General features: G+C 43.7%; 1 protein-coding gene across 1 annotated transcript in view; it reads right to left on the bottom strand.

The window, feature by feature from the left end:
- Positions 1-8268, bottom strand: part of NCK2 (NCK adaptor protein 2) — a 77898-nt gene extending 69630 nt beyond the window's left edge. The window contains exon 1 of the mRNA XM_084844490.1: positions 7934-8268. The gene's annotated coding sequence lies outside the window, so the exon portion shown is untranslated. The remainder of the gene's footprint in view (positions 1-7933) is intronic.
- Between the last annotated feature and the right edge of the window lie 10960 nt (positions 8269-19228).

Raw genomic sequence — 19228 nt, 5'->3', positions numbered from 1 at the left:
TTTTAATGTTTTTAATCTTTGTAAACTGCCCAGAGAGGTCCAGCTCTTGGGCAGTATAGAAATGTAATAAATAAGTAGTAGTAGTAGTAGTAGTGGTAGTAGTGGTGGCTGTTGCAGCTCAGAGTGGCTTTTACCAGCTTTGGCTGATTCGCCAACTACTGCCTCTCCCAGACAGCGATAGCTTGGCCGCTGTGGTACAGACATTAGTAACCTTAAGACTGGATTACTGCAGCGCACTCTATGTGGGGCTGCCCTTGAGGCTGGTCTGGAAGCTGGAGCTACTGCAGAATGCAGCAGCTCGGCTATTGTCGGGGGTTGCACCTTTTCAGCATGTAACTCCTTTGCTGAGGGAACTGCACTGGCTGCCTATTCGCTACCGGGCCAGGTTTAAGGTTTTAGTACTAGTGTACAAAGTCCTAAACAACTTGGGACCAGGATACCTGAGAGAGCACCTTCTTCTTTACCAACCTGCCCGGTTACTGAGGTCATCCGAGGGCCCGATTAGAGTCCAACAGCATTGTGGCCCCCTTCCTGTGGAATTCCCTGCCTTTGGAGGTCAGGCAGGCACCACCCTTGTGTTGTTTTCAGTGCCTCCTGAAGAAACTGCTATTTCGAGAGGCCTTCCCTGAGTGACCAGGTGCAGTTCATTAAGTTCAGAATCTGTTCTTTTAAAATGTTTTAACTGTTTAAATTATGGGGTTTTATTCTTTTATCTTGTTGTTCACCACTCCAAAATCTTTGATGTGGAGCAGTATATAAATATTGTAAATAAATAAATAATGCTGATACTCAACATTTGAAATATTTTCCAGTCCTGGTTTTAATGTTTTGTTCTAATTAATTTCTATTATTCTGACAGAAGTACAAAATCTAATACCTGGTATCTTTCAGAAGACTGAAAGATGATATCAATGCAATACATAAATGCTAGCCTTCACCCAAAGAAGAAAATGTTATCTGTTCAAGTGTACAGTGAAACACTAGAGAATAATGCATGACAAGATGATTAAATGTAACTAATTAAATCTGCAAGAGAAACTTGGATCAATAAAATGGTACTACACAAAATGGATGCCAGTTCCTGGGTTCATGTTTCTTGAATTTTAAAGTATTCTAAGTTCTTTTATCTTTAGAAGATATTAGGATAATCTTTTCTTTAAAAAGCTCCAGATATCACATCGGAAAGCTGGGGTGATTCATAAGTTACAATGACACTTTTATTCACTACAATCCCTTTCCATAGAATCTAAAGTATTCATGAGGTGTTTATTGAAATAAGGGTACATTTACTTAACTCAAGTAGATTTGAAAAGAAAATCTGATAAAGATTGTATAGCACTTTTGTCTGTATGTGAGATGATTGTGCTTTTTTTTGTTAGACTCAGATAAAATGATGTAAAGCCACAAAGCATTTTGACTCATACTTAGAGGCGTCACCTCTAGTATAGGGCTGAGTATTTTGATAAAGACCACAGATGCTATACTCACTACGATCAGTGGATACTAAGTGCTTGTCTTCTCATTATATCAAAGGGGCCACATCATGCTTGCCTCTGGCTTGTTCCAACATGCATAAATGAATTCTATCCAGGGCTTCTCAATACTGCTATGTTGGCCTTCAAACCCATCACTGAGAATATTTGAAACCTTGTAGGAACTATAGTAAACCACAGCAAATATGCTGAAAATTAGTTTTGCTAGTTCCAGCAATAAATTCCTGAATTTTAGCCAACAATATTACCTCTCGAACAATATATGTTTTCATTGACACAGAGGCATTTTTTCCAAGTAAAAATAAAACGTTTCTGCCATAATATGAAAAGCATGTTATATCAAAATGTGTCATTCTAATTAAATGCTTTAAAATAGAAAATATTTTACACACGTTTCTTCTTGTATGGGGGAGCTTTTAACAACAGTCAAATTTAAATCAATTGGCCTTTAATACTATTTTTGAACTTCAAATAAGTGGTTTGAACTGGCATCCTTTTCAAACTCCTCCATAAATCTATTGTTATTAAAAGGAAGTATGGAACAGCTATAACATTTTACCTGTATGGCAAGAGGATAAACTAAGGTGAAAGGATAGCTAAATCACAAGAGAATTGCGCATGTGGACACTACAGAAGCAGAGTAGCTGATGCTGAAGCTTCTATCACTGGAGTTGTGAATAGAACCACAAAAGGAAATGTACACTCCAGTTGACTGAACTGCTTTTGGGTTCACTGAAGACAGCCAAATCAAGGAACATTACTTTGGTGAAGAGTTTGTGCCAATTTACCACAGGCAGAAATTCAAGTTTCTAAACCTCAGATTCTTCATTCTTTGTTCCCTTGCAGTCATACAAGGGCCACTGTATATAGGATTTTTTCCAACGAGGAGACAATCTTTAATTAGAGGAAAAAATACATACACCATCACCTTTTAACTGTATTTATTCTGTTAGATTGGGACTCCTCCACACACATCGGCTTCCCAACCCACATACTCACAGCAAAACACACAGCATACTTCACAACTGAATATATACATGGTTCAGAGACTGGCTACGTTCAGATATTGCACTAAGTCATGATTTAGCAAGACATGAATGAGCCTAGTCCCCTCTCAGACTTGTGACTCCCTCTTCCTCCCCCATACTCCTGTGCAGCTGGGAGGAGGAATTCCAAAGCTTTTACTTTTAGTTAACTTTGGTTTGTCGTGTCATCTGCAGCAATAAATAAGTTACCATTAACAATTGCTAACTTAAACAAGGCAACTCCAAACTGTGGTTTCTGAAGCTGGCTTGCTTAAACTGATCATAGTTAATGTTAACCACAGTTCCTATTTCAGACAAATGAAGCCACAGTTAACTAGAAATGGAAGCTTCTGAACTCCTCCCCCCAGTCACACAGGAAAAGGCAAAAGGGGAAGTATGAAAGTCTAGGAGGAGCCTAGGTTTGTTCACGTCTTGCAGAACCATGGTTTACCCCCAGCCTTCCCCAAACTGCCACCCTCCTAATACATTGAACTAAAACTCCCATCATCTGCCAGCCAGCATTCCCAGCTCTAGTTTAACATGGTGCATGAACATGAACATTATCTACAGGAAGAAAAATGTCAGACGTGAAGCATTTCTTAAGGATCAAGTATTTCAGCAGCAAGAACTCTTGTTTTATTTTCCATAGTATATGTTAATAGAGAAAACATTATTTACCAATATTTTTCAGTATTCTTCATTATTAACACTATTTCCCATGGTCTCAAGTTTTAAACCAGTATTTACCAGCACCTATTGCTGAGTAATATGTGTTGGATATTACCAGTTTTTAACTTTCTGCTCCCAAAAATGCTCTCCAGCCTTCTTTGTCATACCAGAGGCATAGGCAGAAGGTAGATCTGGATCTGCTGGTAGATCTCCTGGTGATATGCAGTAGATCTACAAGGATTTCTAATTCCTAATAGTTTAATAGCAACAACAAAATAACTCCATCCCTCCCCACCCTAAATTATACTGCTAAAACAGAAAAAAAAGGTTGAGGTAACCAGGAGTAGACTTGTGTGCGGAAGGGCTATGAACTCTGGTCAGCTCTGGTACAAAAGCAAATTGCTAGGCTCAGAATTCTTTGATTCTAAGCATATGACTTTTGCACAAGGCTCTGACTGGTGTATCTTGAAGTTCTATTAAAAAGCAAATTAGATCCCACAATCCTGAAGTCTGTCCAGCCCTTCCCTACCACTTTAACACACACAAAAAAACCCAGTGCTATTCTTCTTACTACTCATTGCCCCGAACAACAAACAATCCCCAGGAATGTCCTAAGTGCTATACAAAGAACAAAGAAGTTGTATGGTACTTTCTCAAATGGTTTACCATCTATTCAGTATTGTTATAAGCAGCTGTTATGTAAAAGTCACCATAGTCCTAAAAATAATTTACTTACAAGTCCTACTGAGTTTAAGTAAGTATCCTTGGGATTGCTCTTGTTATATAAAAAAGGAATATTGCTTATAACTGAGATTAATTCTACAAAAACCTACTAGATCGTTACTTTCTAATTTATTAGAATGTAACAAATCATTGAGAAAGCCAGCCTAGGACAGCACTATACTGCACAGCATTACAGTGCATTAACTAACATTCAGTAAACAACTACAGACGCTATACATAAAAAATATTATTTCAGATGACCATTCAAAATGAACCAATGTAAGGGAATAACAGAAAAAAATGGAGCAGTGATCAAGTTCGAAAAAATTATATTATGAAACAACTTTAAAGAGTTGTTATCGAACCTCTAGATTATACAGGACTTAACTGTTTTTTTTAATAGAATTTAAGATACACCCAGCATCATATACCTATATACATTTGGCATTCATATATAATGGCAAGAAGCAGAATATTTCTCTCTGAAGTCAATGTAATTATTCCAGAGTACATATATGAGTATCCTCCACCTGTTGGTGGAAGCTTTAAACCCTAATCCTGAACATCGGCACTGGTATAATATATGTTTTAACTATGGGGCATACTGATGGCTGACCAATCTTTACATCTTAAGTAAATATTCCAGATACCATTTATTTAGAACATCCCCCTTAAAATCTTAAATGAACTACCTGAGCATAACTAACATTTGCTTTTATTTAATAACTAGATAAAGACATATCAAGTTTAATGGGTGGATGAGGGGATGGAAATTTCCAGTCTTTTCCAAAAGCCACAATGACCATCAATGCACATTCTCGCTCACCACACCTACTCCTGAAGCAGATAAGCTGACCCAACCTCACCTCTGACAACAATGTTCTGCAGGGTTGTTAATACATGCTCATCACAACAGGAGGATATATATGGAGAGGACCACATGAGTTGCCTGGTGGCCGAGGCTGAGTCACCGTTGTTAGAGATGGTGAGCACAGTGCTGGCCTCAAGTCCAGGACTTTCATAGAGAAGAATGGCAGCCATTCACCACTGGATTGCAACTAGGAACACCACTGAGATGGGGACAGGCGCCATTCTCTGCCTCTGGCTATTTCAGTCATTAAGCACCAATAGCTGCTCAGCACAAACCTACCTGTTGGCATAATTAATCTTCTAAAGTACAGATATACATACCATCATATGCCGGTTGCCAGAACAAAAATGTATTCCAAGAGTTGCCAAGAGTAAAAACCATCAAAGCTGACTTAGAAACCAAATTTTTACCCCTAAGTTCCCTAAAGAGCATCAAAGCTGTTTTCACATGAATAAAGGTAAACAGAATCAGGTATTTATATATGGAATTATTAAGGAATATACACACTTTAATGCTGTACTATTTATACACAGTCCAGGAAGATAATGATCACTGATGTCATGTGAGTATATCCCAAAGTTCACTGTTTTCTTAATAATAACAACAACAACAACAACAACAACGATGATGATGAAAAAGAAGTCATCCCCTCCATGGTGGGCAGAGGCACTGTGGAAAGAAGTGAAGCAGTTCTACACTGGGAATGCTCTTATCAAGAAACAGTTCAAAAGTAGGATTCTATATTCATCAAAGCAATGCCTACAGTCTTTGACTCTTGCATAGTGTGTCTAGAACAGACATTTAAAACTATAGATGACATTGTAAAAAACAACAATGACCTGGTTCATACGTCACAATTAGCCAGATTTCCTCTGGAACCCTGGCTTATTGTGTACAAGTAGCATGCCAATACACACTCCCCATGGCAAACAGGAATTGCTAAACAAAGCATGGACCTTCAGTCCACAGTTTGTTTAGTGTCAGAGAAGAGACAAGCCAGAGGTCCAGGTTCACACATCATGCTAAACGAACCACAGACCCAAGGTCTGTGGTTTGTTCAGCTGCTCCCACTATAAGATGGAGCAATTTGACAGTATTTACTAGCACACTGCTCATAAATGATAAGCCTGGGTAATGGAGGAACCCCGGCTTATTGTTACATGTAAATACTCCCAATACTTGCAGGTTGAGTTCAGGAAGGCTGATCTGCGCTAAGGGTTGCTTCTGATGTAACCTGTAGTGTGTTTCAATGTTAGGGGAAGTAGCTCTCACAATTCTACAGCTTTTGCCAACCTGGTGCCCCACCAGCATGGCCAATGGTCAGGAATGCTGGGAATTGTTGTCCAAAATATCTAGAGGGCAACAGTTTTGGGGAAGGCTCGATTACTATAATATTTACCATCCACCTGAAGGCTGGAATATGAGTACCCAGCTCTGTCCATCATTGATTCCCCCACATAAAACTCCCAACAAGGCAAACTGCTGCCTCCACAGATGTGTAAGAGTGGCATTGCCTCAGACCAGCATACACCACAGACCAGCATACATAAAAAAATGTGACGTGTGAATGCAGCAAACACATATATCATACAGGTGTACTTTATCAGGGAGCCATGATTGGCTGCAGTTTCATGCAGAGTGTACCTGGGCTTCCTCTGCATAAAACCTGAAATGTCCCTAAGTAAAGGCTAACAAAGAAAGAAAATGTCAGTATTTTAAGAAAACACATGGGCATACCTTAAGTGCAAATTTACACATGGAACAAGAAAATGGTTAACATTTCATCAAAATATCCTAATTTAAGTCATTGTAAAGCTACAATCCTATCCACACATATACAAATAACTGAACAGGACTTACCACATACAAAGACTTGCATTGGATCAGACTATAAAATTAGTAAGTGATTATCCGGTTAAAATAATAGTAGTACTTAACATTTATACAAAACTTTACAGCATTTTCAGTACAACTGCCCTATAAAGTAGGTCAGAATTATGATTCTGTATAGATGAGAAAGAATGAGGAAAAAAACATAGTGCTCCCTAGTCACCATTTCATGCTAAGTAGCGTCCATTCCCCACCCTGATTCAAAGCAGCAGCTGTCTGCCAAAAACTCAAGGAGCCAGAGCTGCTGCTGCTCCATCTTTATTTCAAACCAGAAAAAAGCAGAGGTAAAACACTTCCCAGCCCTCACTTCAGCTTGCCTGACACCCTGTTCCTACCTCTACCCTATTCACTTCACCACAGTGCTCCTCCAGGGCCACCAATTTCTCCCTATTTTAAAACCCGCTCCTAGCCCCACTTCTTCCACTTCACAATGGAGTCAAGAAGCTGGGCTTGGTATTCCCCCTCCCCCCGACAGCAAGTTTCCTCTGCTTAAATATTAAGGGGGGGGGGAGTTGGCTACCACCTACTTCCTCCCTCCTGCTTCCCCCTCGCCCTCCCCCTCCAAATACACCTAGCTCCCTCATGCAGGGCTTCGCAACACTCAGCCAGCTATTGAACACTTCTCTGTATGGACCGTCCCCGCCTCTCCTCTGGTCCACTCGACCCCCCCCCCCACTGGAAAGAGAAATCTAGCCCTTCTTTCCTTTAGGAGCCCTAATCTAACTCCTTCTTTGGGGAAGATAAACATGTATTTTCTCTCTCTCTCTCCCTCTCTCTCTCTCACACACACACACCCATCTCTATTTCCTAGGCCCCCGCTAGACGGTAGTTCTCATCCCCCACAGTTTTCTGGGAAAAAAGAGAAAGCCTTTTTCTAAGAGCCCCCCCATGCATAACAAAACGGATCCCTCAATTTAGTTTACCACCACCACCCCATTCAAATCTGCGTTTCCATCCTCCTGCCTCCCCACCTCCTTCTCCACCCCCTCAAAATCCCTTTTTTCCCTCCGTCTCAAAACCCCGAAGGAAAGGAAGGGCGGAGACGCGGATCCCCGAGGCTCCCCTCTTTCCCTCCTTCCTTCCACACGGGCGCACCAGCTAGGCCCGGCGGCGATGGGACGGGGAGGAGGGCGGAGGAGGGCTTCGCCGTGACGAGAGCCCGAAATCCGCCTCCCTCGACTCCTCGGGCGACCCCGGGGGCGGCCGCCACAAGTTTATGGCGGCTCAGTATCCTCCTCTTCTTCCTTCCCCTCCTTGCCTACCTGACTGTGAGGCGAAGGGGGGCGGTCTGCTCGCCGCGGGCTCCTGTGGGGCGTCGGAACTCTCCGGCCCAGGCGGAGGGAAGCGGCCGCGGACTGGTAATGGCAGAAGGAAGAGGCGCGGCGAAGAGAGAGGGGCGAGGAGAGGGCTGCTGTCCCCGGCGGGCTCCGCTCTTTGTCTCGGCGGCGGCGGATGGCTTCTCTCCCCCGCCCGCCCGCGCTGCTCGCGGCTTCTCCTCCTGCGGCCGCTTCCTTCCTTTCTCCCCTTCGCCCAGCGGCCGGGCACAATCGGCCCGCGTCCTCGTGAGGGGCCGCCGGCCTCACCCCGCTTCCTTTCTGGCTTCCCCCCCTCCCAGCTCGACGTGTCCAAGGCCCCGGCGCTCCGACTGCCGCCCAGCTCAGCCTCAGCAGCCCGGCGGCGGCAACAGCTCCGGGCCCCTCCCCCTTCCACACAGGCAGTTCCCTCCCTCTTCTTCGCCTTCCCTGCCTGCCCCTTCCCTTCCCTTCCCTTCCCTTCCTGCCGCCGGGATCGCGTAGGGGGAGAGGCGGGGAAGGGAGACCTGCGAACAAGCCCCCGCGCCTGCTCCTCCTCCGGCTCCCTTCTCCCTGGCAGGATCTCCTCCTGGAGAAGCCTTTGGCATTGCTGCTTTCCTCCCGCCCCGGTCGGGCAGGGAAGGGAAGGACGAGGAGGAGGGCGGGGGACACTAAATAATTTTTTGGAGGAGACGCCGCGAAGGCTGCACAGCCTCCCTTTCTATTCTGGCCTTCTCACGCGCATCTCCCTACACGCCACTCTTGTTCTGAACACCGCAGAAGTTCAGGAGGGACGCTTTGCGCGCTCGGCCTGCCACTCTTAAGCACGCTCCCTTCCTTCAGAGAAGAAGCCCCGTTTGCGCTCTGGGAGACGGACTTCTTCTGGATCGAGGACGCGCGGGATCGGATTGCGACGGGGCAAATTCGGCGCTAGGCTGGGAGCCAAAGAAACGGCGCGCCTGAGCCCGGTTGAAGGCTTGGGACTCACTCAGGCGTACCTAGGTCTGCGGAAGGTCGGGCTTCATGCGCGTGTGCGGGCGAGTGTATTTGCCTTGGATCAGGTTGCGTCTCCTGCGCTCTTTCGCGGACGTATGTGGCTCCTGAAGGTTGCATCCAGTGTTAGCTTAAGTCCCATTCATTTCAGTGGGTCTACTCGAAGTTGGATGCAACCCTGAGGTTTGTTTTTTTAAAGGCACGAAGCCATGGCTGTGCCGCAGCTCGTAAGTCGGAGGTGGGCTTCCGCGCCAGTGCAAATCTCAGCCTGAGTGTCGGCCGTACAAAACGGAGCAGAATCGAAACTGTTAAAATGGATTCTAACTTGTGCAATATTTTCCTTAGGAAAAAAACAGTTCCGCGCCTCTGGCAAAACCGGAGTTGCCCGAGGGACTCCCCCACCCGCTTCCTACTTAAGTCACCCGCTGTCGAAATGATGCTCAGTTGGAAAAGAGGCGGGGAGGAAAGCGCTTGGCGTCCTCTCTTGTTTTGCGGGACGCGGAGAACATCTCCCCAGAGAAACTGGATTGGTTTGGAAGAAAGCGGGCTCGCTGCGGACACAGTAGCTGAACTTGCCAACTAAAAATAGAACGCAGCCGACGTTATCAGTCCCCAGAAGTGCCACCTTAGAGAAGGGAACTTTCAGGAATAGCGTCACCGCGTCCGAAGAGGCTGATTGGCCAGGGGTGTGACGTCTCTCTGGAAGCACTGCCTTCGCGCGGCTATCCAGGCGGGAAAGAAATGATTCCTACCTGTGTCAAAAGTGGGATGGGTGTGTGTTACATGGGTAGATACATGTATGAACGGTGAAGACCAATGCCAGTTACTAATGAACAGAGTTACTAATGTTCATTAGCGCACAGGTCTACAAATGTGACATAGTGAGTCAGCTCAATCCAGTTTATTATTTGGCGAATGTATTTGTGTTGGATCCAGACCTCGTCATACTTCGTGTAAACCCACTGAAATCAACGGCCTGACTAACTTGATTTCCATTGTTTTCAATGGGTTTACTCTTAAGTATGACCAATTCTGGATCCAAGCTTTTATTTACAGTACAATCCTGTGCGTGTCTACTCAGAAGTAGGTCCAGTTGAGTTGAATGGGGCTTACTCGCGGATAAGTGGGTATAGAATTGCAGCCTTAACTGGATTTTTTTAGACTTTCAGCTAAAGGCTTTCAAAATAGCTAAAAAATAATAAAACAATGTAAAAGGTATCAAACTAATAACAATAAAAGTCTAAACGTCAGTAATAAAATCAACAGTAAAAGCTGCAGGAAGCAATGTAAAAGCAGTGATGAATAGCACAAATCTATGCATTACTCAGAAGTAAGTTCTGCTTTTTTCAATGGGGCATACTCCCAGGTAAGTGTAGATAGGACTGCAACCGAAAACAGTAAGGCCCACCAAAAAAGATAATCCATTGAAAGCTTGGGAGGAGAAAAAATCCTTACCTGATATCAAAAATATAGGAATATCAGTGCAGGATGAGTGGCCCTGGGGAGAAAATCTCCAGGAACAGCTGGGAAAGAAGCTGTCTGCAGGGCTTCTCAGTATGGATGGATGTAAGGGTGCAATCCTATGCATGTTTAGATAGGAAAAAAAAGTCTTACAACTCCCAGCATTCCCCAGCCAGTGGCTGGGGAATGCTGGGAGTTGTAGGACTTTTTTCTGTCTAAACATGCATAGGATTGCACCCTAAGTCTGTATACGTAGACAGTACTGAGCTAGATGAGCCAATGGTCTGATTTGGTACAAGGCAGCATCCTATGTTCCTAATTAGCAGAACATAAACATTCTTAGCCTGGAACATTCCCACACACTATAAAATGACAAAAAGTATAATTTAGGGAGCAATTCTATGGCCACTAGACAGCAGCTAGATGGCCATAGGATATCTGGTTTTCCGGGAACCGACCTTGGAGCCCACGCTCCAAAGTTGGTTCCCGGAGAACCGAAGCAGCACAGAACAGCCCCATCCTCCGCTCTTGCAAGAGGAGCACGGAGCAGCCAAAAAGGGGTGTTCCGGGCGGAGTTCCAGGGTGGGGAGGGCGGAAATGCCTGTATGACACATCCAGTGTGTCGTACAGCAGCCTCCTCCCCCACTCAGCCCTCCCGCAGCTAGACAGCCACAATCGGCTGTCTAGCCGAAAATGCAGGACAGGAAAAGCGCAGAGGGTTTAAGCTAATGTTTAGCTTAAAATATATTTTTAATACTCTGTTGTTAGTATTTCTATCATGTGATATGTATAATACTATGCACCAGCATTTAAAGTGATATTTTCATGAACTATTCTTTTCCGCAGTTAACTCTAATTGTAACATTTTGGAGAGACTTTTCTTCCCTTTCCCCTGCAGTGTTAAAATATTCATTTGTTTGCATTTATATACTGCTTTTCCTCCAACAAGCTCAAGGTGGTGAACATGATCCTCTTCCTTTCAATTTTATCCTCCCAATAACCCTGTGAGGTAGGTTAGGCCAAGAATCAGTGACCAGCCCAAAGTTACCCAGTGAGCTTCATGGCTGAGTGGGGTGGGGACTTAAACCCAGATTTCCCCAGTCCTAGTCCAACAATACAAGCACTGTACCACACTAGTGCTCATGGCAGCACTATACCATGCAAGGTTACTAAGGGTGCAATCCTATGCATGTTTAGACAGAATAAAAAATCCTACAACTCCCAGCATTCCCCAGTAGGATGTTTTTCTGTCAAAACATGCACAGGATTGCACCATAATAAATGTTTACTAAGGGCGCAATCCTATGGCCACCAGTCAGCGGCTAGACGGCCATAGGATAGGTCGGTTCCTGGGCACCGACTTCCAGCCCCTCCCACACTGCCTCATAGGCAGCGCAGAACAATTCTGCGCTCGGAAGAGGAGCACAGAGAGGCAAAAACAGGGCTTTCCTCGGGACGGGGAGGGTGGAAGTGCCATTCCGACGCTTCCTATGCATCGTCTGGCGTTCTCCCCCCCCCACCCCGCTCCAACTTCCTGTGGCTAGATGGCTGAAATTGGCTGTCCAGGAGCAAATGCAGGATGGCTGAAGCATGGAGGGGAAGATCCCCTCTGTGCTGCTCCTGCCCGGCATTGGATAAGCGATTGCCTCCGAGTTCAGAGGCGCTGCCTATCCCGATAGGATTGCGCCCTAAGAAACATGTCCCCCTGAGCTCAGTGTGACATACTCCCCCCAAAACTAGGCTCAAGATTGTAGCCTTAGAGGCACATAAAAAATTTTCAAGTCCCACCGACTTCAATGGGACAGTTAAGCAAATCTCAGTCCTATGCAGAGCTGGGATAAAAATGGCTCAGGACTGCCTAACTTTGCATAGAATCAAGCTATAAATATTTTCCTTTGAAATAAATGCTATTTTAAAAGGCTTTTGGCTGGATCATGCCCTGGGTATTCTGTCTGTTGAATGCTTACATATAATTTACTTTATCACTACTGAATACAGTAGGCAGAGCATATCCAAAATACTTAATTAGTTATCACCAAAACACTTATGAATCCCTGGCACTGTGATTAATTCAGGCTGACAGTAACATAGCTGCTTTTCTCACTTAACTGCATGACTGTTGAATTGTCAATGACAATTACTAAAAACAGGTTGAGAGAAGAATGATTTGAGGACTTGTAAATGCTTCCATGTTCCTGTACTCCATGTAGCAAATGATCAAAGGGTGTTTTTTAACACTCTAATGTATATTAAGAGTCAAATTTAGATGCTGTTACAATACATTACTTTTATTATTATAAGTAGCATCTTCCTCATTAGAAATCATCGGGGAAAAGTGGAGAAATTAAAATTATAAACGTGGATCTAACTGAGAGCCAATTTACATGAAATCACACCACATAAGAACTGTTACTATATAGCAAACCATTTGTGTAATGCCCCACTATGTTGGTCAGCCAGTTTTTACCACCATAACAACACACACTTTCTCTGCAGATTTTTTTTTTTTAAAAAAACAACAGCAATAGCATGGTGAGCATTGCCAAACCCACGTAGTAAACCTCTGCACAGGAATATTTTGCCACATGGTGACAGCTACCACACAAGTGGAATAGTTTTAGATATACGTTGTCTGCGTTATCTGTTTATATGGTTTTATGTAGATGCTTTCTTTTTGTACGCTGTATAATGTGTTTTAGGATGCAATCCTATGCATGCTTAGACAGAAAAAAGTCCTACAAATTCCAGCATTCCCCAGCCAGCTGACTGGGGAATGCTAGAATTTGTAGGACTTTTTTCTATCTAAACATGCATAGGATTGCACCCTTAGGGAACAATCTTTATGACCACTAGACAGCAGCTCCGAGGTCGGTTCCCAGAGAACCGACCTCCCCGCATTTCCGCGCTGCCTCGGAGGCAATGTGGAACAGCCCTGTCCTCCACGCTTGCAAGAGGAGTGCAGAGTGGCCAAAAGGGGGTGTGTCTGGTGGCATTCCAGGGCGGGGAGAGAATAGCTGCCTGTACGACACATCCAGTGTGTCATATAGCAGCCTCCTCCCCTGCTCAGCCCTCCCACGGCTAGACAGCCGCAATCGGCTGTCTAGCTGAAAATGCAGGGCAGGAGAAGGGTAGAGGGAACGATCCCCTCTGTGCTTCTCCTGCCCTGCTTTGGATAGGCGGTCGCCTATCTCAATAGGATTGCGCCCTTAATGGTTTTTAGTTTTTGTGAACCACCCAGAGAACTTCAACTATAAAAACAGAATGAATGAATGAATGTAAAGTAGCCTGCCCAAGAAAACCTGCAGCTGCAGTTTTAAATGCATTTACTTGGGAGTTATGTCCCATTGAACTTAGTGACCCTTACTCCCAAGATAACGTACTTGGGATCATGCTGGACATGCATAGAACACCCCCAACTTGTTATTAGTTAGTTTTGGATGCTATGGCATGTTACTGTCTTCATCTTCCACTACCAAAATTATTTCAGACAGGTCTTTGTCCTCTTATCCTCTTTCCCTTGGGATAGTTAAACAAATATTTTAACATATCCTAGATATTCCATAATATGTTACAATGTTTCCTTGGACCACACCATCTCCTTTGATACAGAAATATTAAATGAGATGTGATATAACTTTTACTTTCTTTTAATTCTCAAGAACAGGACTAGAGCAGCCTTTCCTTACCTGGTGCCTTCCAGATGTGATATTAAACTGCAGCTACTGTCATTCCCAGGCAGCATGGCCAATGCAGGATGGGAATGATGGGAGTTGCAGTAAAACACATTTGAGCACCAGATGTGGGAAGGCTGAACTAGTCTAGAGTTATACCCTCCACTTAAATAGCATTAAATAGTTCCCCGAAATTGTTTAATTCTTTGAGCAAGTTTTAAGATAGAATCGTTTTGTACACTCTCCCATAAAAATGGAAATTGGTGGTGTAGGTGGCAGACAGATAGACAGACAGTTGATGTAAAATGTGCTGCATCATTATTTTAACTGAAATAACTGCTGCAGTACATCAAGCTAGCTTCCCTGTCTGACAATCTATTTGACAATAGAGTTGAGAATCACTTCTTTATTGCACAAGGCTTCTTTTTTATTTCATTCTGGGTGAAGTTCATCATTAAGCACTCCGGAATCTGTTGAGATGTGGGGCGGCATATAAATGTTGTACATAAAATAAAATAATAAAGCCATAGGTTTTTCCACAGCCCTTTTCTTCAGTTAATGAAAGGTCCGTGGGAAACCAGGAATAGCGTAGTTTAAAAATGTGTATATAATCAGTTGGATCCTGACTGACTCATGCTTAGATTCAACCCACTGAAATGAATGGGACTTCAGTTAGTTATGAGTAGCTTAGCATGATTAAGGACTCAATCCTATGCATTTTTAGAGAGAAATAAGCCCTACAACTCCCAGCATTCCCAGCCAGTTGTAGGACTTATTTCTGTCTAAACATGCATACAGTTGTGCCCTGCATCTGAATCTAACCCACTGTTTCCTGTACGCCACTGAAATAAATTAACAAGTCCACTAAAGGTGGGATTCAACAATAACTGTGGACTCTGGTTTACAGGATGGAGTTGTGCCATGTAAATAAACTGTACTAAGGAGCTGCAGGTTCTATTCCAGACTATAGGGAACAATAATTATAAATATTCAAAATGTATGATATCTAGCTGATCCAAATGTGTTTTGTTTACAGCTGGTTGTGGTGATTGATTTAAAGGCATCTTCTCCATTATAATTAGCAAAAACTGATCATGGAAATGATTATCTCTTCTTAGCATATCTTTCAGGTAATAGGTGTGATATTTTAATTTTCCGTGTTCCATCAAAGTACAATGGAAAATATTAGCATGCCCCAGTTTATGTAATAATTCACATTACAGATTGGCATCATCTGGTAGACTGGATCCTTTTACATACCATCTTATTGTTCAGTTTTGTTGGACTCAGAGAATGGAAGGATAACTTTCTCTCGGTTTCTTTCATTGCACAGAGGCCGTTTTAAGGCCCCCGCATAAGCATCGCTCATCACTTGACTGTCCACCATTGCACAGAGTATTTCCATACCAGCACTGCATCTTCCCATCAGTGGCTAGAACTGCTATGGAAATGCTCCATGCCTCATTCCAAGTTAAAGTAGGAGCACAAAAAAGACCTTATGCATATCCTCATGCAAAAGACATTGGGCAGTATCCATGGCAGGATGAGTGCTAATGTAAATTACACTGTGCTAGGGGTCCTTCACAGGGAGCTTTATCCTGAGATTGAGATTGCTCCTTCACGGAAGTTTGCAGGCTCTTTAAATGATGCCGTGACCTTGCCGTGACCCTCCACACATCTCCTACACTAAATGCCCTTTGTCCCGTTTTTAAATAGATCTCAGATAATGAGCTACCACATTACCCCGCTTGAGTTCCCTCCATAAAAAGAGTTAACGCGGCAAGAAGAGGAGTGAGATCAATGAAAGGTAATGGAAGACTCATATATGGGGAGAAGGAGGGGGAAGCATGTGGGGGGAAAGGAAGTGCGTGTAAAGGAAGTCAGTGGTGATCCTGCATTTAAAACGGAAGCAGAAAGCCTAATTTTAAATGCAGGATTTTAGGCTGGTGTAGAAATGCCCCTAGTATAAATGACCCCTACCTAGGGATGGACAGATTCCCTACCTGCTGGTCCAGGTGGGAATCTGCCCTTGGGGGGAGGTGATCCATTCCTCCCCCTGGAATCCATCCAGGCCGGCTCCACTTCACGGCAATCCTGCAGAGCCGGCTGCTGGGTCCGCATCGCTAGCGATACGGCCGGCCACCATTGCCGTGCTGTATCACTGGGCTAACTCTGGATGCAAATGGTGTAGTGGACGCCATTTGCGACCGTAAAGCTGTTAGGTTAACCTAAATGCAGCCATTTATGGCTGCATTTAGGTTAACCTAATAGCTTTACAGCTGCAAATGGTGTAGTGGACGCCATTTGCGTCCGGAGTTAGCCCAACGATACAGCACGGCAATGGTGGCCGGCTGTATCGCCAGTGATGCGGACCCGGCAGCCGGCTCCGCAGGATTGCCATGGAGCAGAGGCGGCCCAGATGGATTCCTGAGGGAGGCGGAGGTGAGTGCCCCATTCTGCCACGGAATCCGGCCTCATTGGGGTGCGTGGCGGAATTCTCCGCCATTCCTACCCCTACCACAATGCCAAAACTGTTAGCTGACGTGGCTGATTTTGTGTTGCAGTACAGGCCCCTTTACATTAGCTCAACATAATTTTAGTTAGCACTTGTGTCACCTTGGATACTGTCGATTGGGTCGTGTCTAATATTATTCCTACTTAAGAGTTGATTATTGAAATGAATGGGAGCCTTTTCTGTGTTCTGTGCTAAAAAAAAAAAAAAGGCACTTTGCATTTCGGATTAGCACAGGTTCTTTGAAAATGGCACAAGTGCCTCCCACACACACACACAGACCCCACACACAATATAGTACTGAAGCATGATCAAAGTCTAAATAAGAGGAGGAGTCAATGCAGGCAGGTTTCCCTCCTTCTGTCATCTGGCAGGATAATACTACAGAGAAATCACCAGAATAAAATCTGCCATGGGCTCATCACAAAGAATCTGGTTAAGGGAAAAGTCTTAATACTAGTTTGCTGCTTTCCATTTTTCTAAGCCATTGGAGGTTCCAGGAGCAGTCTTTTCCAGCTCAGTTTCCTTATGAGAAGGTACTGAAGATTTATTGTGTTTGTTTGTTATATAATGGCTGTTTATTTGCACGTATACACATTGAGGGGGGCAGGGAGCAGGCAGACACCCAGACTGTTCTAGTGTTTAAAGAAGTATCAGTTTCCATAAGTAAACATTCTCTTGAAACCCCTCATTGCTCTTTGTCTGGCAGCCACAAAACCTAGACCATTTTTTCTTTGCTGACTACATTCCACTGGTAGTTTGTTTCTGTCCTTCGCCACACAATCTCATAGTAGCCACCAGCTATCAAAAACCATCAGTGCTCACTTAGGGCACAATCCTATGCATCTTTAGACAAAAAAAATTCCTCCAGTTCCCAGCATGACCCAGCCATAATGACTGGCTGGAAGGATGTGGGGAGCTGTAGGACTTTTTATATCTAAATATCTATAGGATTGTGCCTCTAAGCAAGCATTTTTCTTGCTATCCGTGCTCATTGAATGCTCCCCTATTAGCTATACAAAATATCATTGTAATAAGTTCCACCTCTTAAAAGTTCTTCTTTGGAGTATTAGGGCTATAGTCACACACAGAGTTAATAATACCTAGACCCCAAAGACTTAAATTATATTTTGTTGTATAGCAATGTTATAATGTAAAGTTACTATTCCAGTTATTTAAAAAATACAGAATTGCAAGATCTCAGGTTTTGCAAACTCTTGACATAAAGAGGTCTCCAGTGCCTTTAACAGAAGCAGAGCGATGGGGATTATATTTCAGATTAGAACATATTAGAATTTAACATTAGAGTAGCCACCAAGTGGTAGCCTGGAAAGTAAGAAATAGATCAATACAAGGTTTCTTTCAATATCCTGTCTTCCAGGAAACATGGAATCACATAGAATAGTAGATCAAAGGACTAATTGTGAAAGGTTTAGTTGTGGGGGGGAAACCCTTAACCTTCTGGCACTAGAAAACCTGATGCTACCCCCCAAAAAATGGTCAAGAGAAATATCAGCGAATATTTCCATTTTCACATATGTACATGTGAAAAGAATAGGAGCCTCTTTCAAGGCCAGACATGTGCAGCTCTACCTGAGATATCTGCTAGATCAAAATAGTGATCTTTGGCACATTGTCTTTAATGGCGGGGAGCAAAAAGAGACACTCAAGTTGTCTAGGATTGCACCTACATGGAAACAGAATGAGAAGTGCTTTCTGGATATGTCTGGATTTTCATGAAATTGCTTTGGTCCATCAGGGGCACATGAAGCAGGAAAAGGAGAGTATACACTACCTAAAAACTCGCTTTCACAGGTCACACAGCACTTGAAACTCCCATACTTTGGGGTTGGGTGGGTGGAGTATGTATAACTGAACATCATCATCCCCATAGGTGCTGCTTAGCGAATGAGAGAGGCTTGTTCCCTGCCCCTGTCCGCACTCTCCTGCTCAGGGAAGTTTACTGGAAGAGTTGTAGTTTACCCCACACTTCTCCCCTCTCATCCACCTTTGGGATATTGTGAAAGATTAAAAGATACTGCACTATTATGAATGGGAAAAACAGGCTACAAATTGTGAATGGGTAAGATCCACTTCAGAGGCCCTGGGCAAGATCTACACTACCGCTTTATAGTGGTATTGAAGTGCACTGATAACTCTTGGGGCACATTACACATTTGATATTCTGCTTTTATAGTGTTGTTTCCTGCTTTTTACTCCACATTATCAATTACTGCAACAAATGTCATTGTGTGTCCTACGAGATATAAATGCACAAGATAGATAATAGTGTTACCATGATGGGATTGTAATGATATGACACAAGGCATAGATCTGGCCCTGGTTTGTGTGCCCTTGCCAAGTGAAGTGAGATGGGTGGTTCCTAGGGAAAGACCCTTCTCAGTGGTGGTACACCGCCTATGGAATATGGCTTGTCTTGTGCCTTCTTGTTGTTTCAGTGCCAGGTGAAGATCTTTTTATTTACCCTTTTAATTACACAATGTGCATTTTAAAAGAAAGCAAAACTAAAACAACAAAATAGCCTGAGCTCTAAGTATTTCAGTTGTGCTTACTTTATAATTTGAGCTGCTAATTGGTTTTACTTTCCCTCTGGTAAAAAGAAGGGGG

Source organism: Heloderma suspectum, chromosome 3 (assembly GCF_057233095.1).
Source record: "Heloderma suspectum isolate Gila_16-S chromosome 3, 16-S_ref, whole genome shotgun sequence".
Taxonomy (NCBI): domain Eukaryota; kingdom Metazoa; phylum Chordata; class Lepidosauria; order Squamata; family Helodermatidae; genus Heloderma; species Heloderma suspectum.
Note: the sequence above shows the minus strand (reverse complement) of the source record. Positions and strands in the feature narration are given on the sequence as shown.